Source organism: Podarcis cretensis (assembly GCF_951804945.1).
Source record: "Podarcis cretensis genome assembly, chromosome: 9".
NCBI lineage: Eukaryota > Metazoa > Chordata > Lepidosauria > Squamata > Lacertidae > Podarcis > Podarcis cretensis.
The window spans coordinates 17,281,445-17,309,378 of NC_137178.1; the positions used below are offsets into that span (position 1 = coordinate 17,281,445).

Genomic DNA, 27,934 nt, shown 5'->3' on the forward strand with positions numbered 1-27,934 from the left:
GTGGAAAAACCAGCCAGAATTACTTTCCAGAGCCTCGACGTGAACCTTTTACCTACATGCTGCAATTGAGATGTTTTGCTAATGGTTGCAAATCCGGCTCTAAATACCTTCTCTTTTCCCCACCGGGAGTGGCGTGTGGTGAGATTTTTCATAGGGGAACAGTTGGGGCCAGCTTGCAAGGGCGATGGGTGGAGGGGCAATGTTGCGCATGTGAGCATCACACCTCCCTAAGATGGGCAGAAGCTTCCTTGGCTTTGGGAAGGGGGCACCAAGGGAACATTTAGGGCAATGGTTTTTAATCCTTTGAGTCCATGGTACCCTTGACCAACCACATTCTTTCTGCAGCTCCCCTGTGGGAGCCACTCAGGGGAGTAGCAAGGGGGTGCGGAAGGCGTGGTTCGCCCCGGGTGTCCCCACTGAGGGGGGTGACAAAATGGCGGGCGGCACTCACCTCGGGGCCTGCAGCACATCAGAGCCATGCGTCTCTGGTGCCCACAGGCTCCACACTGTCTGCCCACGGCCTCCCCTCCCAGCTGTAGGGCAACTGAGGCCCTGTAGTGCGCCCCATCCCTATGGGCACTACGCGCCCTGTCCTGTCCCTCCCTATGGGCACACATGCCCCACCCCTATGGACGGTTCGCCCCGCCCCTGGGCGCACCACCCCAGGTGCCCAAGATGCTTCCTCAGCCGCTGGAGCCACTTACACTGGGATTCCACTGCAGGACATGTTAGTGGGGACTCCCCTGTTCTGCTCCAGGCATGTTCTGCCCCTACCTCTTTTGGCACAGCTTTTGGCATGTGTGTAAGCAGGAAGCACATGTTTCAAGAGCACACAAGAGGGGAGGTTGGGGGGTAGAACCACATACTCCACCTTGAGTGCCCTACAGAACAGATGGGATATCTTGAGGATGATGGAAGAAGAAGAGTTTGGATTTGCTATCCCACTTTATCACTATCTGAAGGAGTCTCAAAACGGCTAACATTCTCCCTTCCCTTCCTCCCCCACAACAAACACTCTGTGAGGTGAGTGGGGCTGAGAGGCTTCAGAAAAGTGTGACTAGCCCAAAGTCACCCAGCAGCTGCATGTGGATAAGCGGAGACGCGAATCCGGTTCACCAGATTACAAGTCTACCGCTCTTAACCACTACATCACACACAGTAGCCCTACATGCACGAGATACAATCAGGCAGGAAGTTCTCCTGGGATTTACTTGTGAGTAGAAAGCAGGAATCAGAGCAGCCCTCCCTGCTGGGTGGGAGGATGTGGGTGGCGCTGTGGTCTAAACCACTGAGCTTCTTGGGCTTGCCGATCAGAAGGTCGGCAGTTCGAATCCCCACAACGGGGTGAGCTCCCATTGCTCTGTCCCTGCTCCTGCCAACCTAGCAGTTCAGAAGCACGTCAGTGCAAGTGCATAAATACTGTAGGTACTGCTGGGGCGGGAAGGTAAATGGCATTTCCGTGCACTCTGGTTTCCATCAAGGTGTCATGTTGTGCCAGAAGCAGTTCAGTAATGCTGGCTACATGATCTGGAAAGCCGTGTGTGGACAAATGCCAGCTCCCTTGGCCTGAAAGCGAGATGAGTGCCGCAACCCCATAGTCGCCTTTGACTGGACTTAACTGTCCAGAGGTCCTTTACCTTTATTCATTATTACTAGTGCTGGGCCTTATAGCCATGAGGGGCAATTGCTGAGAAGGTGCGCGGTTTCTATCCTCCATCCTTCTCTCTCCCTCCACACCACAGCCCAGCGGTTGCTTTAAAACAGAGCGCAGTGCCCACTGGTTCCTGCCCATGCTCTCCCTTCCAGACAACAGCCCAGCTGCCATGAAGCACTCATTGAGTGGTGCTTTAAAACAAGGCTGGAAAGGCGCCTTTCCAATTTGAGAGTGGATGGGGAGGAGGGAGAGAAGGAATCTCTAATATGATTGGAAGACAGCAAACAGCAGCAGATTAAGAGGAGGACTCAGGTTGAGCTGGGGAGAGAGAGAGAGCGTGAGAGATTTGCAGATATCCTGGAAGGACCTGACCGGAAGAGGGAGAGGGCGTCTGCGGCACCCCTGACCAATCATTACGGCACCCAAGGGTGCTGGGCCACACAGGTTGAAAACCTCTAATTTAGGGGACTAGCCTAGTCCCCCTAGTCTACTGGCCGCACACCACTGCCCACCAGTACTAATAATATGCTAGTTTCATGGATCATGGTAAACATGCTAAGTTTATTAACAAATGCTGTTTGAGACAATGGATCTCATTGAGTCAGAAAGGCATCCCTGATAAAAGGCACAGGGGTGATGGAGTCAGAGGCAGAAATGAAGAGCAGGAAGGGAAGATATTGTAAGGTGCATGCTCTCTCTCTGTTACTTCCTGGGCACCGCTTTCCTGCCATGAATCTTACATCAGGTTAGGGAACCTGCAGATTCAGTCCCACAAAGTGTCCCTATTTTCCAGGGCCAGTCCCGGATTTACAGAAGCCATCCCAGTTTCTGAATTGATCCTGGAATGTCCCACCTGTCCTTAGGATGTCCCTATTTTCGTTGGAGAAATGTTGGCGGGAACTGGAGTTATGTGACCCCAGTGCCAAGGAGATAAGTAACTATACAACCTTTGGTGATGCAGGAATAAAATTTAGAATTGGAACCCATGGAGGGAAGGAAGGTCTCAAGGTTTGAAAGAACCCTTTTCTTTTTTTAGTGTGTGAAAATGTTATGTTTAAGGTGTATAACCTTTATGTAAAACCAATAAAAAATTATATTAAAAAACCAAAAACTATACCACCTTTGGAAGGCATCTGAAGGCATTCTGTACAGTTGTACCTCGGTTGACGAATGCCTTAGCAGCTGAACGTTTTGGCACCTGAACGCTGCAAACCCGGAAGCTCCTGCAGCCAATTGGAAGCTACGCCTTGAAAGTCGAAAGGACTTCCGGAGCAGATTGTGTTTGGCTTCTAAGGTACGACTGTATAGGGAAGTTCTATTTTTAAAAAATGTTTAATTTTTATTATTATTATTATTATTATTATTATTATTATTATTATTAATATTAATATATATTGGAAGCCGTACAGAGTGGCTGGGACCACCCCACCAGATGAGTGGGGTATAAATAATAAAATTATTATTATTATTATGGAATAGGATGTCACTATTTTCATTGGAGAAATGTTGGAGGGTATGGCATCCTGTTCTCACATCAGTCAAATGTGAGGCTCACAATAAGGACCTTGTGGCAACAGCTCTCTCTCCTCACCTGCATTTCCCAGCAACTGGTATTCAGAAGCAGGCTGCCTCCAAATTTAATTTAATTTACTGCAATCTGATCTGATGCTTCCAATGGCCCCTGGGAGATCTGTGGCATCTTATGGCTCCCCAGGGCCGTAGGACTGCAGGGTAAACAATTTCTAAATGTATTTTTATATTTGCTGTGTGCACACAAAGGAAGGTTGGGGGGTTCAAAGTATCCGTTAAATAAGACCAGGCCCTTTAATTACATGTTAGTTTTTGGCCTTGATATTTAGACACGGGTGGGTACCGTGCTTCCCCCTCCCTCCCTGCCGACCTTTCTTGCCTGATTTCCTCAAGGAAGCAAATAAAATAACGCTGTCAAATATTTGTGCCCATGCAGATTTTTTTAATGCTTCAGGCTGTAGAGAAGTTAGGGTCCAGCCCCTTTCGCCACCCCAACTGTAATTCTGAGCTGCGCATATTAAGCTGGGCTTCCGCTATATTTCCTGAAAAGGAATAGTCTGCAATTTGCCGTTTTTCATTAACTGACTGTAGTTCTCCCTCGGTATCTTCTTGAGCAGATATGATGAAATAGACAAACAGAGCTGAGCGGTGCTGAGTCAAGCGCCTTCCCATTTATACAGCCCATGAATGAAGATAAGTTGCGTCTTAAGGAATGCACGGCACCAGATCCATCACATCCCAGGGAAATGCATATACTTGCCTCCTGGATGCAGTGTTTAAATTATAAATGAACTATAACAATTTAAGTATCCCCTATGAATTAATTTGCTATTGCATCCAAACAGCCCTGATTATTACAGTCTCGTTTTGTGCATATATGGACACTGCCCATTTGTGTAACATAATCAAGGGCCAACATTCATCACCAGACACTTTAAAATAGTTTATTCTGGATTCATGTACAAGGGTGGCAGATGAGCTCATAAATAAGTGGGCTTCGGGAAAAAAATGCTATGTACCGCCATAAGAAATATCCGCTGTTTATTCTGCCTGTTTAAATTCAGAATGCTATTGCACCCTTATCCATACCACCCTTAATTAAAGCTCAATCATTAATTTTAATTATATACCACCCCGTTTTTAGGAGTCAATGTTCAGCTGCATTCCCCCCCCCCCCCCGATGGCCCCTGGCTAAAATCTACAGCTCAGGTTTTCACCTGAATATGTTAGCAAGATGTATTTCTTCTGTGGCACAGCAGTAATGTGTGCAAGACTATAAGATGCCAAGGAGTTCGCACATAAGCAAAAGAGAAGATTGTGTTTCTGGTCTTAGGAGCTAAATGCTGCTGTTTTGTTTTGAAGACAATGAGAGCTGGAAAGGGGAAAGAATGGATAAGCAGAGAGACGAGAAAAACCCAAGTCATAAGAGGAGAGGAGGCAAGCAAGCAGTGGCTATGAAACATAGGATTTTATGAGCGGCTGAAGGGAGGGCAGACATTCACGATTGTTGTTGAGGGAAGGAAAAATACAGACTTGGCACACCCTTCATTTAACTTCAATGCCTCAGTGGTAGGTGGAGGCTGTAGTGTGCAGCAGCATTTAAGGAATTGTGCTTGGTGTAGAGTCGGTTGTAGGAATCAAGTGAAGTGTTATGAGGAGAGCAACCTTCAGCGCACTGAGCACAGTAGTAAAGTGTTAAGACGCAAGCCACACTCACACCATACATTTAAAGCATGATGATACTACTTGAAGCAGTCATGACTTCCTCCAAAGTATCCTGGGATACTTTAAGGGTGCTGAAAGGGGTTAGGAGACCCAGAAGCCCCTGGGAAGAAGGACTGGTTGTTAAATATACATTCTAGGCACACTTTGCCTAGTCTATGCATTTTGGTTTAGAGAACTGCACTGCTCAATTGAAGATGTGATGTTTGAAGGGACGACTGTGTTTTGGGCCATGTATTCTTTGAAGAATTAAGATAGATTTGCCTTTAAATGAGAACTGAATTGAGCTCCGCCCCCATCCCTGCCCAGAACCATCAAGAATTGTGACAAGTGCAAGGTTCCATCTCTTTGGCCCATTCCCATGCCACAAACACTGCCAGCAACCGGTAGAAAATAGCATAATTCTAACTTTCTTTGTGTAGCAATAATAAGCCACTGTCTCTCCTCATCATGATTCATTTTATACACATGGCTTGATTTAATGATGTATAGAGAACAACAAGGCTCTAGCGTTTTTATGTGATTATATACTCTCTTGTCTGTCTAGGAGTTATTTTTTGCCTTACATATTTTTAACTTGTCCTAAGATTAATCATTGTAATGGTGATTGACATCATAAAGATGTCCAGCACGGCAAACGATGGATTGTCGGTTCAGTTGGATATGTCCCTACATTTATTTATTTATTTATTTATTTACAGTGGTACCTCAGGTTAAGTACTTAATTCGTTCTTAACCTGAAACTGTTCTTAACCTGAAGCACCACTTTAGCTAATGGGGCCTCCCGCTGCCACCGCGCCACTGGAGAAAGATTTCTGTTCTCATCCTGAAGCAAAGTTCTTAACCTGAAGCACTATTTCTAGGTTAGTAGAGTCTGTAACCTGAAGTGTAGGTAACCTGAAGCATATGTAACCTGAGGTACCATTGTATTTCAAAACCCTGCCCTGTTTTCCTTTCCTTTCTAAATGAATTCAAAGTGGCTTATGAAATTACAAAAAACAACACCCCACATCGAACAATAAACAGTGATAAAAGCAAACATTCCAATTGACCAGGCTTCCTATCCCTGTGCTGAAAACCCGACCAATGAGGAAAAATGTCCCCTTCAAACTCAGCCAATCACATGTCACACTAGGAGTGCTATCAGTCGATAAGATGTCGTTAAGGAAGTAGGTCTCCAACCCTGCATATTTCTACAAGTTCCTTTGCATGTTCGGAAATGAACACCGGGTGATCCCATCTTACAAACAACAACAGATACTTCCTTATACTAATTCCGATCATTGGTCCATCTAGGTAAGTACTGGCCACAACTGATTGTCATCAGCTTTCCAGGATTTAAGAAAGGATTCTCTCCCAGACCTACCTAGAGGTTCCAAGAACTGAACCTGGGACCTTCTGAAGACGAAACAGATGCTCTTCTGCTGAACTACAGGCCCTTCCCCATCCTTTCAGGTTACCTGAAAATAATTATTTCTGGTGACCTGGCAAAGACCTTTTCAAGGTACAGCTGAGAAATTGTACCAAGGCCCCTTCCTCCTCCCCATCCACAGACATGCTTTCCGATTTATCTTATGTGTAATTAGAAGGAAACTGCCTGTGAAAAGATTCATTATCTTTCTCTTTAAGGAGTGAACATGCTAAAGATTATGTGCCCGTATTTTTCCTGGTAGGGGGTCTCATCTTTACACAAACTTGAAGGCAGAGAAGACAACTGTAGTTCTTATCTTAGAAACAAGCCTGGGAATTGGCTTTGGAAGCTGAGATTCTACTCCTTTCTTCTTCTCTGGGAGATGAAGTGAGCCATGCTAAAAAGAAAGTTTAACAGGTTTTCTCAGCAAGCACCAAGGAACCACCTCTGTATTGTTGACAATTTAAACTCCCGAGTTAAAAGGGTGCGGGGGAGACATTACACTGGAATATTTTTACACCTCAGAGCTGAACATACACATTGTAAATAATGACTGCACTACGGTGATTTGCGAGGGAGATGCTTGCTAATGCATAATAAATATCTAAAATGAGATCATTTTTATTTAATTATTCTTGTTCATTATATTCAAGCCGCAGTCGTAAGCACATTTTCTAGGGGCTAAATCTTATTATACTCAGTGGGATTTACTCCAGAGTAAACATGTTGAGGATTGGCATCCATCTGTCTCTAGAGACAATGGAGTGTACCTCCAGGAGTGAAGTCAAACCACTGTTAGAAGTACCAAAATGACCTCCCCAGGAAGGAAGCCTGGGCAGTATGTCTTGGGCTGCCCATATGACAAGACCCCCTCTCAGCCTCACTGATGTGGTCCAAAAAAAGCAGTGCATTATGTTAAGTTGTGGGTGAACATATCAGACAACACAGCGATTCTTCAAACAGCTCTTGTTTATTCACAGGCCAGAAGAGAACTGAACTGAAGGGTTCAGCCAGCCTGCTTATATAGCGCTTCACTACAACGCAACTGTAACAACTTTCTGTAACTATCCAATCACTGAACGTCACTTTCAATCCCTTATTTGCATATGTGGACCTGAGTGAAAATTATCTACAGTATCCCCCTGCTGGCCAGGGTGAGAACTTCAGTACATAACACATTATGTTTGGCATCAGCTTGGCTGCAGGAGTTACCAGAAGGAGATGTACAAGCTGCTAGGTAGGAGAACAATAGCCAGAGTAGTGTGGATGAGCTGAGCTGGGACCAGGCTGGAAGATGGAGACACAGAGGCATGCTTGCTCTATGCTGGAACCAAAGCTGCGACTAACGGAGAAACAAGATGTTGGTGTGTTAATGCTATGAGCCCATCCCATCTTATGCTCAGGTTGTAAAGATGTAGAAATAAAACCATATATCCCAAAGTCTTCGCTGCCCCTCATTGCAGGGAAACCAAACTCTGGGTAAGCGCTGGAACCCCTGGGATCTCACACCACTCTGAGATTTGGGTAGTGCACAACAATAATTTCTTGGTCTTTAAGTTGCCACGAGCCTTTCTCTTGTTTTATATACCATTTATGGATTTGATCAGATTGTTTTATGCTGTGTTTGAAGGTTGTTTGTTCTTAGCCATCTTGGGCACCATTGTGTGGGAAAGGCAGGCTGCCCATTTAAATAAAACCCACAATAATAAACAAACCTTGCATGTGTTTCCAAGCACAGCCACTGTGGTGGCAGATGTCTCTGAAGGAGAGTGCAACAGCCTCCCTTATTTCCATCAATGCCCAACTCCAGAGGCAACTTGACTTGAAGCCATCATTTTTTGAATGTCTTGGTAAAACGATCAATTCAGCTTTATCATTAAACAACTTGGATCTTTTCCCATTGTGAAGTATCGATGGCAGAAACTTCCTCACCATGAAAAGAACCCACATGGTCCTTTCAGATAAGTCCCCCCCCCCACACACTAATTAAAGCGGGGGAGAAATGGGTGGTAATTGCACTCACTCATTACTGGCAAGAAGCCATGTGTGGATCATGAAATGACATATCTCCTCCTGTCTATTTGTGGAGCTTGTTTTTACAAACTCCGTTAAACTCTCTCTCTCTCTCTCTCTCTCATACACACACAACACAACAACCCCACATAATATATGTAAGAATACTATCTGTGTCAGAAAAAAATGAAAACCAGTGTTGTTATCTTTAGGGAGAGTTATAATTATTTTTCCACTAAAGGAAAATAAGGCCAAGAAGCTTGCTTTTATGCCTTTCTACATCGTTGCACTCCAGCTCGTATTTCCATTCTCATATCCACACTTCAAACAAAATGCATTAGCACTTCTGCCACCATTCGTCCCCCCCCCCCTTTCACACCATTTAGGGTGCAATAGTAAGTCTGAGGCTGACAGTAGAGCCTAACCTCCAGTTTTAGTCAAACACAACCAGGTTATCAGAGCTAATTCAAAAATCTTCACATGTGTGAGCCCTGTTGGGAAGTTTAGCAATTTCCCTCCCCCAACACATACACACTTTTGGTTTTGCATGGAAGGAAAACACAGCCTCTTGGTGAAATGATATGAGATCATGTTTCTGTCTGCAGCAAGGCAGCACAGAGGAAAATGGAGCGATTTCTACTATTCACAGGAAAATGACTTTCTATTGTATGTGATTCTACATTGTGGTCCCACGTGCAGTTTTTTTCCTTTAAAAAAAAATCTCAAGGTTTTTTATTCATAAAAGGTCCTGTTAACGAAATTCAGTTTAGCATTTTGTCTGCTATTGTTGTTTCTAATTCTCTGGGAGCAAACAAAATGGGATGTAGGAACAGTGGCTGGAGATACTGGCTTTTCACCCATTTCATTTCAAGCAGTATTTAAGGCAAAGGGAGAATAGGCTAATTGCATTTCTACCTGAAAATAAGTTTCCTGTCAAATTTTAGAAATAAATGAAATGTGGCAACTTGGCAAAGACTCCTGGAGGGATGTAACATCATGCACCAGAAGTGTTGAGAGAAACTTCTCCCCACACTGAGGCCTGGAAGGCTTCTTAAGTTCTCCTCATCTAGATTGTCCCACAAATTCTTAATTTTATATGGAGCATTGTGCATGTACAGTTTGCCATAATGCTTGCTCTTTCAGTTTCAATGAATTTGCACATGCGCACACTATGGCTGTGTGCATTAATAAAACATAGCACAAATTCTGAGTACAGTTGCACCAAGATTCTTTGAGTCTAGTTTTCCCCCCAGTGCACAGGAGTGTATATGCACATTAGGAAAACACTGCAGAAAAAAAATTCTTGGTCCAGTGGTACATGCAATCATACAATAAGTTTTTCCTTGGCTGTATTTTCTCTCTCTTTCATAAAAGTTATATACAGTGGTACCTCAGGTTACATACGCTTCAGGTTACACACGCTTCAAGTTACACACTCTGCTAACCCAGAAATAGTGCTTCAGGTTAAGAACTTTGCTTCAGGATAAGAACAGAAATCGGGCTCCGGCGGCGTGGCGGCACCAGGAGGCCCCATTAGCTAAAGTGGTGCTTCAGGTTAAGTACAGTTTCAGGTTAAGAACAGACCTCCGGAATGAATTAAGTACTTAACCCCAGGTACCACTGTACCACTTAATTGTAAGGAGGTGGGTGGGAATTCTATGTGTATATCAATAATGTATAGAGGCCAAAGGATGAAAATCTCCTTAAAGTAATTGAAAGCTGGTCTGGATCCAATTCCAAAACAAAGTTTAGAATAAAACTTCACATTAATCTGGAATTTGGAAGCTGTGGAATAAAGAGCAGAGTGAACCCATAGCACAAAAAAAGGAAGAGAAGGGGGAAATCCTCTCCGACTGAGGTGGGCTTGCTCTGAAATCCTAGCACAGTTGCTGCCCTCACTAGCCGTCTCCTTCCTCTCCTCAGTGCAATGACAACAACTAGTCAGTGAAAATCGGCAGTAGCAATCCAAATGGACATCATCACTGCAAATGTTGCATCAATGAATGGGAGGCAGATGTACACATGCATACCCTGTCCTCAACTTCTTTATGTGTATTGTCCTCGACCTTCCCCATCTTGAGTGGGAAAGGGTGCAGGAGGGGCCCTATTCATATTCACTAGTCAGTGGCAGAGTTACAGGTGAAACTCGAAAAATTAGAATATTGTGGAAAAGTTGATTTATTTCAGTAATTTAACTTAAAAGGTGAAACTAATACAGTGGTGCCCCGCAAGACGAATGCCTCGCAAGACGAAAAACTCGCTAGACGAAAGCGTTTTCCGTCTTTTGAGGTGCTTCGCAAGACGAATTTCCCTATGGGCTTGCTTCGCAAGATGAAACGTCTTGCGAGTTCTTGCGAGTTTTTTCCCTTTCCCCCCCTTTTTCTAAGCTGCTAAGCCGCTAAACCGCTAATAGCGCTAATCCGCTAAGCCGCTAATAGCCGTGCTTCGCAAGACGAAAAAACCGCAAGACGAAGAGACTCGCGGAACGGATTAATTTCGTCTTGCGAGGCACCACTGTATATGAATAGACTCATGACATGCAAAGCGAGATATGTCAAGCCTTTATTTGTTATAACTGTGATGATCATGGCGTACACAAAAATTTTTGAGTTTCACTTGTAGCTGCATAGGCACCGACCCCCCGCGGTGTGCCTTTTTGTCACCCCCTCAAAGATGGCACCTGGTGCGGACCGCTCCCACTACCACCCCTTCCTACACCCCTAACTAGAGTGCAATGCCTTCCTGCATTGCAGGGGGCAAAATAGGGTAGCCTTTTGGGTCCTTTCCAACTCCACAATTCTATGATCCAGGAGCTAATCAGGGTCCCCTATGCAGAGGGTTCTACTTGCATTCCAGGGGCTTTGAAACTAGGACAAGAGTCAAATGTAGCCCAAAGGCTACAGGTTACCTACTTGTGTCCTAGACCACAGGAGAAGAGGAAGTGGGCAGGGAGAGAGTCCAGAAACTGCCCTTAAGGGAACGCATCACCGATTGGATCCCTAGGATGGGCAGAGAGCTTTCAATGCAGGGATGTGTTCAAATATCTGCATTCTGACTTGGTAGTCCAAGGATGGTTGTACTGTGTGTGTTTTCCCCCTGAATGTAGGCATCAGCCTTGCATCCAACTATGAGACTCAGCATCCTGATGCCCAGCCCATGTTATCTAGATTACACTGTTCAAGAAGCAGAGGAGTGAGCTGTGTGTAAGAGGTGCCTTGAAAAGCTATGTTTCAAACGTATAATTACCTATACTTTTTTGTGCACCTGCTGAGGTGAGAACCACTGCTTTAGCAGGTAGATCTGCTGGCATGACAACTCTTACAGAAGCATTTTTAAAAAAGAAAGAAAACCCCACAGAAAGGTGCGTTCTCTTGCCAACAAGCAAGGCATAACTCCTCTTTATCATACAACTGTTGTGGTTTTTTGCTTGATAATACTTACATACTGGGAGCCAAATCTACCCGCTGCAGAACATTCCATCATATAAATAGGACATATACACTGATCAAGTCAAATGTGGTATGGCAGCTGAAACTCTATGATTGCAACATCTTGATGAGGAAATGCAAAACCTTTTGTTCCAGGGAAATGAATGTTTTTCAAATCACCATTCTGCAAGTGAAAAAGTCACTTCTGCCAGACTCACTACTGGTGGATGTAGTGAAAGGAAACTGGGTTTCCAAAACCAAATTTTCTTTTGCTCTGTGTAACCTGTCTGCCTCCCCGCAGTCATCACCTGCATTGCACTGCTGGCTCACGTTCAGCTTGTGATCAGCTGAAACACCATGTCCTTTCCCCATGTACTGCTGTAATTTGACTCCTAAGCAAGTAAATAAACAAAAGAGCACATAAATTAGAGCCATTCAAATGTGCTTTTTATGTTCCTTGCTCTGGAATTCTGGGTGATCCCATCTGCAATACCGAAAGAAATGTACCTTGGTTTTAAGGCAGAATCACAGAGCTGGGAAGGAGCCCTGCAATTAAGGGATTTCAACTAAAGCATCCCTGACAGAGGGCCACAGAACCCTTGCTTCAAGACCTCCAAGGATGGAGAGTCCACCACCTTTCGAGGGAGTCTGTTCCACTGTGAAACAGTCTTATCCTCAGAAACTTCCTCCTGCTGTTTAGTCGGAATCTCCTTTCTTTTAACTGCAATCCATTGGTTCAGATTCTACCCTCTGGAGCCGAAGAAAACAAGCTTGTTCCATCTTCCATATGACAGCCCTTTAGATATTTGAAGATGGCTATCATGTACAGAAACGTTTACCAAGTTAAGAGAGCATTTAGGAGCACAAATCCATGCAGCTTACCATTGCCCGAGGGACACAAACACTCACGCTTTTTAATTTATTTTTTTGTTAATGAACACACATTTAATATGCTGGTGCAGCTTACAAGTGGCAATGCTTATTTCCATGTCCCCATTTTTTTGTTTAATAACTATGCTTAGGAGTTATTTGACTAAGCTTCCAGGCATATATGCATAAAAACGAAGGCATGCAAATGTTAAAACAGGACTGTTGACACACGCCTGTGTAGTTTGGCGCAAGGTAGCATGGAAGAAGGCTGTTTTATTACCTTTATGCAATTTCAAGGTTGTCGTGATAACTATGAAAATCTTATTCTAGGCCACGGCAAATAGGGGCAATAAATGTCAAGCAACCCTATTGCCATAAATTACCGGCAGCTCTGCAGATTTTGCAGGGCATTTGTGCATTCTGAGTTGCTGGATGCGGCGGATGTGACACAGAGACGAACTTCTTTGAAAACCTGCGAATGCCCTTGAACCCAGAAGCCAGCCTATAGGTTACCACCGCAGCATGCAACCATCAAGACTTTCTGTCCTTTTGAAAATAACGGCACAGGGAAAGCCAGCGTTTGATGTTACTCTCTGCATGTCTATGCATAGGGGAAACATCAATGGTGAAGCTATCTAGGATGACATTACAAAGCCTATGAGGCTCCCCGCTTCAGTATACATAAACTGGTCACCAGCTGTGATCTAGGTGAGGGAGGGGGAGCGAGAGAGCACACACTAGAGCATCAGTCTTTGTGCCTTCCTCTGAGGTCCCCACACTGAGCATATTCAATATTAAGACTGCTGTTGAGCTGCTCTATCCAGTTTTCAATGCCTTAAAAAAACGGGGGGAAACAAAACAAAACATAAGATTTATTCTTTAAAAAGCCAGGGAATTTCTCCCACCTGAATTTGTCTCCAATTCAACAGGTACCGCAAGTTTTGTTAGTGCTTCAAAAATGCACAAAACCTGTTTGACCAGATATGACAGTGCCCCCAAACAAACGCAAGTGAACTGTGCCCATTGTAAGCGCATTATGCCAATGTCTGGCTTCTGAGAAGCAACTGGCTGCAATCCTGCATACATTCAAGCTGCTTAACAGCCACTGGTTTCAACGGCATTTAAGCACCTAACTATGTGCAGGATTGCAGGCTGCTGCAGTTATCGGTACCCAGCCAAAGATGCAGAGATGCTTCCTTCGAGTTGTTCTGTATGCCAAGAGATAGCAGATATTTCTTATTTACTGCTTTGTCTCTGGAGAGCCTTCTGTAACTTGAATACTATCAACAAGACCTGACGGTTTCTAATCTAATTAGCATAGCGTCTGCTGCTGCTGTTGCTGCTGCTGCCGCCATGCCTTTGTTTCAAAAAGGAGGAAAGCTGACTATGTAAGTCAATCCCAGCAATGCAACTTTTAAAGCTTAGTTTGTTTAGAGCCTCCATGGTGCTACAAAAGGTCCTGGATTTCATGAGGGCGTCTTTCCCCTGTGACATTTAAGGCATGGGAGGAGTCTCTGCAGTACAGCTGCTTCTTATACTGCTGAGATTAGCAGATACAGACATGGCCCCACCCACTTTGGGCTTGACCGCCACCCACCACCAAATCCAGCCCCACCCATCATGAATGTGGTCCACCCTACTCACGTTTCCCCAAGGAAATGCAACCCTCAAATTCCCCACCCCTGTTCTAAATGTAGTTTTGCAACCTGACCTCACATCCCTTCCTACTAAAGGGATATGGAAACGTGCCCATCTTAGAGAAATAGCTACCTTCTTACCTTGGTAATCTTGGACCATTCAGTTTCTCCTTAGGGGTATCTCTTCTCATGAGTCTCTTATTCCCTGTTGACCAGCCATCAGACTCTGGTCTTGGGGGAGATGAAACAGGCTCCAGTGTTTGCAGGTCCACTCAAGATAGACCAAGGGGTGGATCCATCTCCACTTGCAAAAGGAATAGTAAATTCCAATTGTGTTCAAGGAGCAATAGTGGGGTAGAAGAGCTGGGGGGAAAACACCTGGCAACCAAGGCACCTCTTGGGTTTCAGATAGTACATGGGTAAAGGTAAAGGTAAAGGGACCCCTGAATGTTAGGTCCAGTTGCAGACGACTCTGGGGTTGCAGTGCTCTTCTCACTTTATTGGCCGAGGGAGCCGGCAAACAGCTTCCGAGTCATGTGGCCAGCATGATGAAGTCGCTTCTGGCGAACCAGAGCAGCACATGGAAACGGTGTTCACCTTCCTGTCGGAGCGGTACCTATTTATCTACTTGCACTTCATGCTTTTGAACTGCTAGGTTGGCAGGAGCAGGGACTGAACAATGGGAGCTCACCCTGTTGCGGGGATTCGAACCGCCCACCTTCTGATTGGCAAGCCCTAGGCTCAGTGGTTTAAGCCATAGTGCCACCCGCATCCCTCCAATGTGCCTCTTGGGTTTCAGATAGTACATGGGTAAAGGTAAAGGGACCCCTGACCCACAGCGCCACCCGCATCCCTAGTACATGGGTCGGTGAGTCTAAAAACCCAGGGACACTAATAATGTATTTAGTGTTAACTTTGGAAGTGTATACTTGATTCTGACCAAACTAAAATATAGATCAGGAGCGAAAATATACATCAGGAGGCTTAGCTTGGCCAGAATGGCTTTTTTTTGACACTCTTCCCCTTCCCCAAACTAGTTTTTTTCCAGTGACACCCCTATAGAAGCTGGTCTGGATGTGATGTCAATGCCTGGATGGAGGAATCTTCTGGGAATTCTATATATTCTGTCCTGAGTTTCATCATGGAAAAAAGGGAGGATTCAATAATGTGATAATGGCCAAGGGTGATGCACTTCTACTTTTCACAGAACCATTTCCCTTCCCTATGTTACTTCCCCTTGCATCCTAACCTTGACCCTTAACTCCACCCCAGGACATCTAGAAACAAGCTGTTCATGCTCCTGATTGGATGCAGGAGTGATCTACCTGGAGAAAGTCTACCTGGAAGAGGCAATAACCTTCCTCACATCAAAAAGTGGGAGCCTACCTGGGCAGCCAATTGCTGGTTCAGGTGTAATCTCTGCAAACTGTGCAGATGGGTGGGAGACTAGCATGAGCTGTATTTCCAATACACATAGGCCACTGGCAGTCAGATGGGCTGCCTGGCTGAATTAGAACTGCAAAAGAAAGCACCTGGAAATATACATTTCCAAAAACTTATCTTCATCCAGAACACCAAGCAGTTGACTGAAACAGACGTCATTGTTCGACTCAAGAGTGATGCAAGTAAGCAACCAGATTTTAAACATTCCTTTGCTTGTAACAGCTAAATAAGTTGCTCTTTTAAGGAGCTGATGGAGAATCTTGTGATGGTTCAGAGGTCTGCTGAGGTATGTAGATGCATTATGGCTGCAAACGGAGAACTGTAGAATCAATTCCTGCATTATTCAATAAACACTAAAATGAACACTGGTGCCAGCAAGTCAGAGACTCTAGTAATACTTGACTGATGATGATAACAAAAACTTATACTCCATCTTTTTACAATAATATACAAAGCAGCTTTCCCCCATGGTTCAGGTAAGCTGTGCACTAATTTTTTTGAGGTGTCATATGTACATATCTGTTCATAATGGTTGACATATCAGACTAGGCTGATCCAGGGTTCAAATCTCCACTCAACCTTGAAACGCTCTCTCTCTCTCTGTGTGTGTGTGTCACAGGCTATACCCACAAGGCTGTTGTGCAGATAAAATGTTTGTGTGCTTGTATCTTTTTGCCAATGTGGATTTCAAGCTTCACCAAATGATCCATTTAATTCACAACAAATGTGTGGTTACTGCTCATCTACTGTGTAGGATCCAAACATCTCCCATCTAGGAAATCCCATCTCTTCATTATAGAGATGCTGCATTTTGAATGGCTGGGAAAGTACAATTGTATTGCTAGGAATATGGGACATTTTGGGCGGGCTGCAAAAGCCCCAGTGACCTAAAGTACAGTCAGGAATGTGGTTCCATGACTGCGACAACCTTCTGTTTGCACTTTGAATGCTGAGTAAATGATTGCTGCTGCTGAGTGTATGTATAGTTTCTCTCAGCTGCAGAGTCCATTGCAATCTGGAGCACTGTTGGAAGTATGGTTGCATGGATATCACACAAGAGACACCTTTTGCACACTGCTAGCGGCAACACTGAGGATGAGCGACACACCACACTGCCATTGCAGTTGCACAAAGTTGTGTGATTCAAAAATCAGTACACATAGATGGACTGCCGCAGTCTCTGGAACTGACTAATCTTCCTTTCTCCCTCGTCAGTTTCAAATGCAACTTGGCAGCTCTTGGAGGAAACTTCAGACTTTGCCTAGAGACTTCAGCTTGAATGGTCAGAGCTCTGTGGCTGATAAACAGGGCTGTAGAAAGCAAAATTAAAACTCTGCAGCCAGGGGATCAAAGTTCTGAGGCGGGATAAGCTGAATTCAGTGAACATTATAAACCATGCAGCTCGGTACAATTTCCCTGTGTTCTCCTGCACTGAACTTGTACCCACTTATTCTCTCTCCCCCCCCCCCCCGATGCATCTCACTGCCTAAAGGGAGAAAAATATTATAGGCATCGCCATTGCTTATGAACAAGTGCCACAGAAGCAAAGAGTTATGCAGAGGGAGTGCTTGAAAGGACTGGTCTTTTCTGGGCTGGGGGTAGGTGAGCAGGGATACTATACTAACAACAAGGAGGATTAAGATATATAGTGTGGTGTGAAATGACAGGGATGGGTACAGGATCGTGGCAAGAAATGGAGTATGGCAATGAAATGCTGCGGTGGAGTACAAGGTTATTTGCAGAATACCCAGAAACCGAAATACCATATGTCATTGAAGCAGCTATTTGAAAGCTTTTCTAATAGCCTGGCTTATAGCTTTGGGGCTTTCTCTTGGAGTTTTCAGGCTTAGGTGTCACCTTCTTATGAATGACAGCATTTCAGGGTCACTGGATTTGAAACATCGTCATTACAAGACAACTGAAATGTACTTCAAAGATTCGCCCGCCAGCAAAGAGGTGAGGCTGAACAGGATTCAATGGCCTAAGTCATTGGGAACTGCAAAGAGAGATGTGGAGAAACTGGGATTTTCTGGTAGCGATAGGGTTTTTTGTTTTTGCATGAAAGATGCATGCAAAACATTGAAAAGCACATTTTACATAAATGTGCACATTTTACATACGAAGTTCACACAAACAGCACACAGTGGGATGGAACAGAATGCAACAAGACAGGATAGAGACCTATGACTGAGTACCAGAGAGACCAAAATGGGGCAGAATAGATGCCCATCCCATTCCTGTATGGGTCTGGGTTGATTTTGTTGCGGAGTTATTATGCCCCCTGCTTGCTTCCCCATTACTGAAGTGACCTCTTACTTGACCTTGCAAAAAGCACAGGGAGAGATATTCTTGCTTCATCTTTCCTTCCTCTTGTGTTTCATCTGCCAAGACGTACTATCATGTTATTTATAGATATACTATGGGATGTGTAAGCAAAACATCTGATGCATACACATCTGTTTCATGAATCAGACTTCACGGCTTCTGGAACTAGGAGGAGGTGCGAAGCAAGATCGTATTTGCCAGGCCTTACGGTCTGGAGGCCAGAAAGCTGGAAGCAGTGAAGCTGTGAGCAAAGTCAGTGGGCAGTAGAGATAGTTTGAGAGTACCTCAGCCTGTTTCCAGTCAACAGGTTCCTCAGGGTTAAGAGCTAAGTTAGAATCTTTATAGGACTAGGTGAAACCCTGTTGGCCCTTTGTGTCAGCTGACTACCAATGAGTTCATATCAGCTATCCAGCCTTCCAGCTATCCACAGGACTGGAGCACTGTGAAAAGCAAGCCAACAGGAAGCCTATCACTGTGGCACAGACAATGAGGTAAAGAATGGATGATTACCCCTGTGGTTGTCCCCCAAAAGTAGTAAGAGCTTTTGAAGTACTCCAATCAAGCCAAACTATTTTTATTATTAAATCATTTTGGGATACTTTATGGGAAGCACTTAATTAGTTACCAATAACTGCCTCTCCTCATATGAACCAATCCGGACCCTTAGATCATCATCTGAAGCCCTTCTTTGTGTGCCTCTTCCAAGGGACATCCAGAGAATGGCAACACAAGAGAATGGCCTTTTCTGTGGTAGCTCCCCATTTGTGGAATGGTCTCCCTAGGGAGGCTCAGTTGGCACCTTTGTTACATATCTTTAGGCACCAGGCAAAAACTTTGAGGGTTATAACACCAGTCCTGAAAGACCTACATTGGCTCCCGGTATGTTTCCAAGCACAATTCAAAGTGAAGGCACTTACCTTTAAAGCCCTAAATGTCTTCTGTCCTATATACCTGAAGAAGCGTCTCCATCCCCATCATTCAGCCTGGACACTGAGATCCAGCTGCTTTTCTGTATGCATTTATAATTTTATTCTAACAAGACCCCCACCTTAGGCCTCAGACACGCTCCACATGGCTCTGTCCCCATTCCATTAGAGTGTCTCCACCAAACTCAGTTAGTACTAAACCTTTAATATATATTTGGTTCTCAAACACCTTGGTTCTCAAATGCCTTGGTTCCCAAACACTGGAAACCGAGAAGAGTTCCAGTTTTCAAACATTTTTTGGAAGCTGAACGTCCAATGTGGCTGTCGGTTATTGTTTCTGGGGCGCCTGCACCAATCAGAAGCTGCGCCTTGGTTTTCGAACATTTCGGAAGTTAAATGGACTTCTGGAACAGATTAAGTTTGGCACTATTGTTTTTGCTATTTGTTTTTGAGGCTTTTTCGGTTAATTTGTTTTTGTGACTGTGTGGAACCCAGTTCAGCTACTGATTGATTGACTGTGTGACTGCGGAAATGGATAAAAGCCCCCCATCCAAACAATGACTATCATCAATGCAGGTAAGAAAACAAATAAATTAATTTTTATCATCTACAATACTGTCATTTTATGGATCAGTGGTCTCATTAGATAGTAAAATTAATGTTAAATTGCTGTTTTAGTGGTTGTTTTTAAAAGTCTGGAACGGATTATTCCATTTTGCATTACTTTCTATGGGAAAGCGCGCCTTGGTTTTGGAACAGATTTCCGGAACGGATTAAGTTTGAGAACCAAGGTACCACTGTACTTTTTCTCATGCTGATGATTTGGCTCATGGAAAAGCAAGTGTCTCCTTCTCTCAATTGCAGCACCTGTGGCCTGCAAGACCTCCACAGAAGCTAAAGATGCTCCAACCTACACAAATTGCTGCAAGCTCGTTGTATACCAGTCATAGTGAAAGGCAGATTTGGTAGGTCTGTCACCAGAAAACCACCCTGTCTGCTAGGATGATACTCAGGGACACTGAAGTGCTTCTTATTCATGGATCGTTTCAAATCTGAAAATGGTTAACTTTGATTTGGCTATTGTGAAGTAAGTGGTGACTCTGGCTTTGATATTATGCGGTGGATCAAGTAAGAAGGCCTTTGGAAAGGAGAATGCAGGTCGGTGAACTTAATGGTTCACAAAGAAGCTGACCAAGCTTCTTGCGGTCAGTAGATAAAAGGCTCCAGGAACTTTCTAATTTAAGAAATGTAATTTCATGTGTGCAAATTCATTTTTAGAAACTGTTCTCTGTGCAAGTTTCTAAAGTTGTAAGCACCCGGGAAACGCTTTTTAAAACACTTGTCTCTCAACCTCCTCTTTCATGTTCCTTACATCTTGCATTATACTGTGCTCCAGCCTCCCACAGCCTGATATGATTCAGTGGATGTTACATAATCTATGTCAGATTTATTATTCAGTAATACAAGGGAGAGGGGAACTGAGCAGCAAAATGAAGATAGGAGAAAGACGGGAGGGTTACTGTAGGTTAAGTACCTCTTAGAAAAGAACAACAGGAACCATTTCAATGGAATCAGTCTCTTTAGAGAGAATTATATGTGTGGAACCTGATTGCCTGGAGAGTGGAGGAGTGAGACCCTGACCCCACCAAAGTCAATGGGACTTTCATGAGCTTCAGTTTCAGTGGGGTCAGAATTTCACTCCACCTTTTAAACCACAATGCATTTTTAAAACCCACACCTCACCTATATTTCACAGTAATTGCAGCTGTTTTTACTCAAGGTTGCTTCTCTTTGCACTTTACAAATGCGGCATTATTAGAATGAGTGACACTTCAGAGTCTACATGTAAACAAAAACCTATTCTATGAAGGGTTTAGTTTTAGAAGCATAAACACAATGGGTTCCTTTGGAGACCTGTGAATAGCTGCCGTGTTTCCTTCAGCTCATGAGTATGTCAGCGAGCCACTTGGGTGCACAAATCATTCATACAAGAAATATTTACATATATGCACATCCAACGGCTGTATCAAACTTAATGCTTAAACTATGGTTTAGGTCTGTCTTCCACACACTGGTGTCCTCCAGATGTTTAGGGCTACAACTTCCGTAAGCTCAACATCAAAAAAACTAAGATCATGGCCACTGGTCCCATCACCTCCTGGCAGATAGAAGAGGAAGAAATGGAGGCAGTGAGAGATTTTACTTTCTTGGGCTCCATGATTACTGCAGATGGTGCCAGCAGTAACAAAATTAAAAGATGCCTGCTTCTTGGGAGAAAAGCGATGACAAACCTAGACAGCATCTTAAAAAGCAGAGACATCACCTTGCCGACAAAGATCCGTATAGTTAAAGCTATGGTTTTCCCAGTAGTGATGTATGGAAGTGAGAGCTGGACCATAAAGAAGGCTGATCGCTGAAGAATTGATGCTTTTGAATTATGATGCTGGAGGAGACTCTTGAGAGTGCCATGGACTGCAAGAAGATCAAACCTATCCATTCTTAAATAAATCAGCCCTGAGTGCTCACTGGAAGGACAGATCCTGAGGCTAAGGCTCCAATACTTTGGCCACCTCATGAGAAGAGAAGACTCCCTGGAAAAGACCCTGATGCTGGGAAAGATGGAGGGCACAAGGAGAAGGGGACGACAGAGGACGAGATGGCTGGACAGTATTCTCGAAGCTACTAACATGAATTTGACCAAACTGCAGGAGGCAGTGGAAGACAGGAGTGCCTGGCGTGCTCTGGTCCATGGGGTCATGAAGAGTCAGACACGACTAAACTACTACAACAACTTCTGTGCAACTGATGAGAGTTGTAGCCCAAAACATATAGAGGGGAATCAGCTTACAAAGGCTGGTTTAGAGTTACATGCGCGAACCTCAGACTTTTGACCTCCTCCTTCATCAGGTTTGGGCAGGATGCAGATGGGGACAGGCAAATCTGTCAATTTCCATTAAGAATTTTTTTCAGTCTTAAGTTCAATTCTACACATTTCCACACCGGTTTGCATTTTTTCCTGTGATATTGACAACTCAACCATTCACTTCATGCCAGTTTGTAGTGTTCTGAAAATACTGTTTGTATGCCTCCATAATATCCACAACTCTTAACAATTCACTCTATTTAATTTATATATGGGCTTGCAGTCCCACTAAATGATTTTCAGCATAACAACACAACATAAACAATATTACAACTCCTTTAATACCTTGGAACCATCAAGAAATATACACACACACACACACACACACACAGAGAGAGAGAGAGAGAGAGAGAGAGAGAGAGAGTCTTTATATCATGTTGAAATTATTGTTGCCAAATGACTACATTCTTTGAAATTGTAGTTTTGAGTGCCATGTTGAAAAGCAACATTTTTCAGGACACAAGTGCAGATAGAGCCCTGATCCCTTGGACTAGAATAGTCAAAAGGAACTAGATTGGTTAAGTCACATAATTGCATACCTTAGCTATGCATTGTGTAAATCCCTGGTCAGAAGTAATGCATGTGGGCTTTTTAGAAGAACCAGAAGCTAAGTGAGCAGTAACTTCTGCAACTGGCTTTCAAGCCCTTCTTGTAACATTAGAAGAAGATGCAGTATCGTGCCTAAACAGAGCATATTTAGGAAGTGGGAGGATTTCTCAGCAATATTTAAAAGATCTTTCTTGGACACAATAAACATTAAAATGCAAAACAAAGACAAAAACAAACAGAAAGGTAGCAGATAAAGGAAAATAGTTCTGGCCTAGCTTTTCCCCTGACATGATACTTTTCTGTGTACAGAGATGTTGTGTGTATTTGAGTAATATTCTGCCGTAAGAACACAGGAAAAATCCTACTGAATCACATCAACGGTCCATCTGATTCAGCAACCTGTTTCGTAAGTGGCCAGCCAGATTCCTATTGGAATCCCTTAAGTGGAACTTGAGGGCACAGGTGTTTCTCCCTAACAGTTGGCATTTAATGGAATAATTGTCTTTGAACCTTGACGAGTATCACGGGGGCTCCAGCTCACAGCAGCCTGACCACCTTTGTGAGAATTTAGCCAATGTCTCCAATACCTATAAATGTGTGGGTGAATATTGCGGAAAATGATGAGATAGCCGGCAGCATTGCCACGGGGATTCCATTACTGCTACTTTGCCATGAGGTGAGCATGCAGGTCCATTTTAATTGCCTCTGTTTCTGCACAATGAAGTTGTATGCAATTTTAAATATGCGTCACTGTTGCCAATTTTAAACATCTCTCTTACATTTATTAAACAGATCAAAAGAATATACAAACATAACACCCCCCTCCTTCCAGCTGAAAATTCCAGTACAAATGTAAAGTTAATGAAGTCACTAGGGTACTAAGATGCATAAAAGTTAGACATACAATCTCAGAAAGATCAGGGCCTTGAGAAATCATACACAGTCATTTGTGGTAAGCAATTGACCAGAGTAGGTGTGATTTTCCTGTGCCAGGAATGATTCATTTCATTCAGGGTTGCAAAATGAGACTCATTCAGCAACTAGCAAAAACTGAGAACAAACAAATATCACTTCTCCTTTTCTTAATTTATTTATTTTTAAAAAAGCTTCCTTCCCTCACCCCCACTTCTGAGTGCAAGAGCTCGAATTGCAAACAGACTGTGTGGAATCTGGAATGATGAAAGATAACATTAATTTATGAATCATGATTAAATGAGACTCTGACCTCATTGTCTTTGCCATCTGCATTCACAATGCTAAAAACATCCAAACTGTTTTATTTTTTAAAAAAAACTTAAATAATTTTCACATTGCCCTGGTTTAATTAATTATTGCAGTATATGCAATATTTGAGTATATGAAACAGAGAAGGCAAAGTTTGCTGAGCATTCCAGGAATCTTCTGCACTATATCAGTTTGGTATAAGGCAATGCATTTAAGTTGGTTTAAGACAACAAGAACTACAAAATACACAAAGCAATATTTGTAGTTGGACAAGCATGGACGGCTTGCCTGATAAAAGATCATCTATTTTGTCCTTCATCAAACCAGATTCCACTGCATCTATAGCATTTTTTTCCTAGGGAGGCTATTTTTAAATGTGCTTACTGGGAAATAAATGCCACTGAACTCAGGGGAATTACTTCTGAGTAAACATGGTAGGAATTGGGCTGCTCAAAGCCCTTCATGATGTCAGTGATCCTTACAACATCCCTCTAATGTTGGCCAACATTATGACCTAATCAAAGTTGGGTTCAATTCCATTCATGTCGGCAGAATCTAGGTATGACTAGCTTTGGCTAGATCAGGGTCAGTGCTGTGGAACTTTACAGAACAACAAACACAGAAAATATTTAGGGCCCTGCCACAAAGAGCTTACAATCTGAATTCCAATGGGGACGAGATATGGTGAAGAGATGGTGGTAACTGGGGAAGAACATGTAGTTTCACATATTTCAGCTTGGTTTGGTTTGGATTTTCAGTGGAAAATGTTGTTCTTTTTAATGACTATGATATACTCGTATCTTATTTCTTCTCTATCCAGAAATGCCCGGCCAAATGTCCATAATGAAAGGAAGTTGATGTGGTTCTATGAAGAAAAAATCATTTCCAATAAATGACATCCATTCTGGCATGTTGGTCGCTGATGCTGTGGAATGTGGGGCAATGCTTTCAAAACAAGGATGGATGACCAACTGAAGAAGAAAATGATTTTCTCCAGATCGGGGGTAGCTATAACAAATTTTGTTTGCTTAGAAGGGCATATGGTGTGTTAAGGGGTGGATAGTACCTCTGTTGGGGGACACATTGTGCTCCTTCTGGGGTAATTTGTGTACCTTTGGTCCCCACCTGCATTCGGCTTTCACCTGTGGCTCCTGGAAGCTGTCAACATGTGACAGAGGCCACACCCTGGGAATGGCTTTAACTCAGGCATAGGCAAACTCGGCCCTCCAGATGTTTTGGGACTACAACTCCCACCATCCCCTAGCTAACAGGACCAGTGGTCAGGGATGATGGGAACTGTAGTCTCAAAACAGCTGGAGGGCCAAGTTTGCCTATGCCCGCTTTAACTGGCCAGCTAAACCAGGTGAGGGTAGCCAATGTGCCTCAAACCCTCAGTGAGTTAGGGACTTCCCCAAATTGCATGTGGATTGAGCGGATGAGTCCAATAGTGGGTCCAATGTTCAAGAAGGTGATTACTGCACATGCTGTAGAGGGGGCAGATGGGTCTCATCAATCTGGGAAGGGAGCCCCTCTAGGAAAAGGAAAACTCTGATCCTAAACCTCCATTGCCTTGCCAGATATCTTCAGGAGAAGTAAAGGCTAATGAGTAAACCCTACACAAAAAGACATTTGGGTGGCACCCTGGGTGGCAGGCAAGCTGGTGCCAAATGTATTGCTGTGCTTTCTTTTGGAGCACATCAGTGAGGCTGAGATGGAGGTCTCGTCGTCTAGGCAGCCCAGGACTTCCATAATTACTGCCCAGGCTTGTGCCCCAGGGAGGTCACTGCGATGCTGCTATTGCAGCGTTTAGACTGCACCCCCAGAGGCGTGCTCCATTGTCTCTCGAGACAGACAGACAGACACCAACAACAACAAGGAAAAGAAAATGACTATTCAAGGGTTGAAAGGCAGATTTGTCAAATTTAACATCTTTACATGAATGCCCCACCTCTGCAAAAAAACCCAAAAAACTATTACCTTGGCCATACCTGGGTACACATGTTTTATCGTTGTGAAACTTTTACAGTGGTACCTCTGTTTGCGAACAGGATCCGTTCTGGAGGACCGTTTGCAACATGAAAAGCCCGCAACCTGAATGCCGTATCTGCGCAGGTGCACAGCATGATTTGGTGCTTGTGCACGTGTGCGAAGTGCGATTTAGCGCTACTGCAGTGAAACCCGGAAGTAACCTTTTCTGGTACTTCCGTGTCGCTGCGGGACGCAACCTGAAAAAACATAACACGAAGCAAACGTAACATGAGGTATGACTACTGTTAAACAGCACCCATTTTATTATATATTCTGAGCACCTATGAAAGGACTGGAGTGTGCTGGAAAGTGCAGTGGCCCCCGGACCAACCTCTGGAGAACAGAATGGCTCCTGGGGATGGGGGTCAAATTACATGTAACTTCTTTTGCTCAAAATGGCCTGAGATGGTGGCCAAGTCAGGGGGTGGAGGGGAGGTTTCTTTTTTTAAAAAAATAAATATTATTTTTAAACACACATTCGCACCCACACTGTTTCTGTGGCTTTTTTCTCCCTCTGATAACCAATGGGGTAGAAAAGTTGAGAGTGCAGGATGAGGGCCTGGGGGGGCAGGTTATAAAGCTTACTGGATGACCTCACAGGGTTGCTGTGGGGATAAAACAGGGAGGGGTGGAGAACCATGTACAGGACCCCAGAGGAAAAGGCAATATACAAATGTTATAGATAAATAGCCTTGTTGGAGGTTAGGAAATGTCAAAAACAATACAGCTGCCTGCATTCCTCCCAGAGGTGAACAGCAGCTACTGGAGGAAGGGTATTTTGGCTTAGGGGATGATGCTGAGGGAAGGGTTTTTGTTTATTTTTTAGCCAATTCTTTTCTCTGTCTGGGCTAATTCCCTGACTTTAAAGAGTCCAATCTTCTACTCAAAAGCAAGTCCTCTTGAGTTTCATGGGGCTAATACTCAGAAAACTAGGAACACGGACTGCAATCAGTCTTCTCAAGCTGCTAATAGGCTTGAGGTAAAATCAAGTAAGTACCTGTTAGAACTGTGCTCTTAATGGCCTCCCGAAATTCTCTCCCCTATTAGTGGGCAAAGAAGTTGGGTGGGTGATTTTACCACCTTTCTCCAGAGTGAGAGAAATTCTTCAACCATTTATTGTTTGGGGGGGGTGGAGTGTGTGTGTATGGGCTCACCATTAGCAGTGGGAGTGGCAAACTTTTTATCTTTTTAACCTAACTTTGTTTCTTTGCTGCTGCCAATGACAACAGAAGCAAAATGGGCGCCATTTTGAATCCTCCACAATGTCCTTGACCTGGAGTCCTTCCAAGGCACTGTGAGGGAAATATGGTGGCCATCACACACACACACACACACACACACACACACACACACACGATGGTGAGGAATACTTGGGGGATTTTTAAAAAACAGCTTTTATGGCTTTCATTTTCTGAGGGGAGGTGGGTGACAAAAAGAAAATTCTCAAAAAAATTCTCTTCATGGTTAACAATATTGGGGGGAAATGGACAGAGAAATGTGTGGGGAAAGGATTAACTGGCTTGCCAACCTCAACCCTATTCCTCCTGACCCCATTATCCCCTTCCTCCTAGATTGTTTTTAGGCAAAGGAAAAAATATCTGGAGAACTGACCATGGATCCCACACATCATATTTAGTCTGTCCTGTGAAATGCAGAAATTGCCCATGCCTGCTTTGGAATAAGGAGCAATATTGGTAGCAACATATACCAATACATTCGTGCCGGGAGCATATGCGGTGATAATTATTGAATGCGCTGAACTAGTGCACTTATCCTCAGCTGGCGTTTGATTAGCTTTTCTTGTAGCTGCTTTTGGTTAAGGAGGCTTTTTGTAAAAAAAAACCAAACACAGCAAACCCTTTAACCACCTCATCTCCCTCACTTATGTACACATGCATATAAAATCCCAAGAGAGAGAGAAGACAAGGATAGTAAACATCCAAAGGTCATACGGAGGCTGTTGTCTAGAAATTTTATCTTCCCCTTGCATGGCCTGCAAAACACACAGACACACACACACACACCTTTTTCATTCAACGGTTTTGGAGAGAAGGAGTGGGAAATCTGACGCATTCAATCCGCCCCAGGCCGCCTGCAAATTTTGATACTTTTTGTCCATGCAAAATATGGAAGGGTAAAAAGACCACAGCTTTTCACTCTTTTTCCACACCATAAGCACATTTAACAACCCTGCCAAAGAATCCTGGGAACTGTAGTTTAAAGGTGCTGGGAACTGTAGCTCTGATGAGTA

At 43.8% G+C, this 27,934-nt stretch overlaps 2 long non-coding RNA genes across 2 annotated transcripts; one reads left to right on the plus strand and one right to left on the minus strand.

Moving 5' to 3' along the window:
• The first annotated feature begins 2,864 nt into the window (after nucleotides 1-2,864).
• On the plus strand, nucleotides 2,865-4,632 carry LOC307223955. Its single transcript, XR_013842350.1, has 2 exons — nucleotides 2,865-2,948; nucleotides 4,547-4,632. It is a non-coding gene; the product is annotated as an uncharacterized lncRNA (long non-coding RNA).
• Nucleotides 4,633-11,051: 6,419 nt separating this feature from the next.
• On the minus strand, nucleotides 11,052-27,001 carry LOC307224449. The gene is made up of 3 exons (XR_013842533.1): nucleotides 26,681-27,001; nucleotides 23,019-23,142; nucleotides 11,052-14,569 (listed from the first exon to the last, which is right to left on the minus strand). It is a non-coding gene; the product is annotated as an uncharacterized lncRNA (long non-coding RNA).
• Between the last annotated feature and the right edge of the window lie 933 nt (nucleotides 27,002-27,934).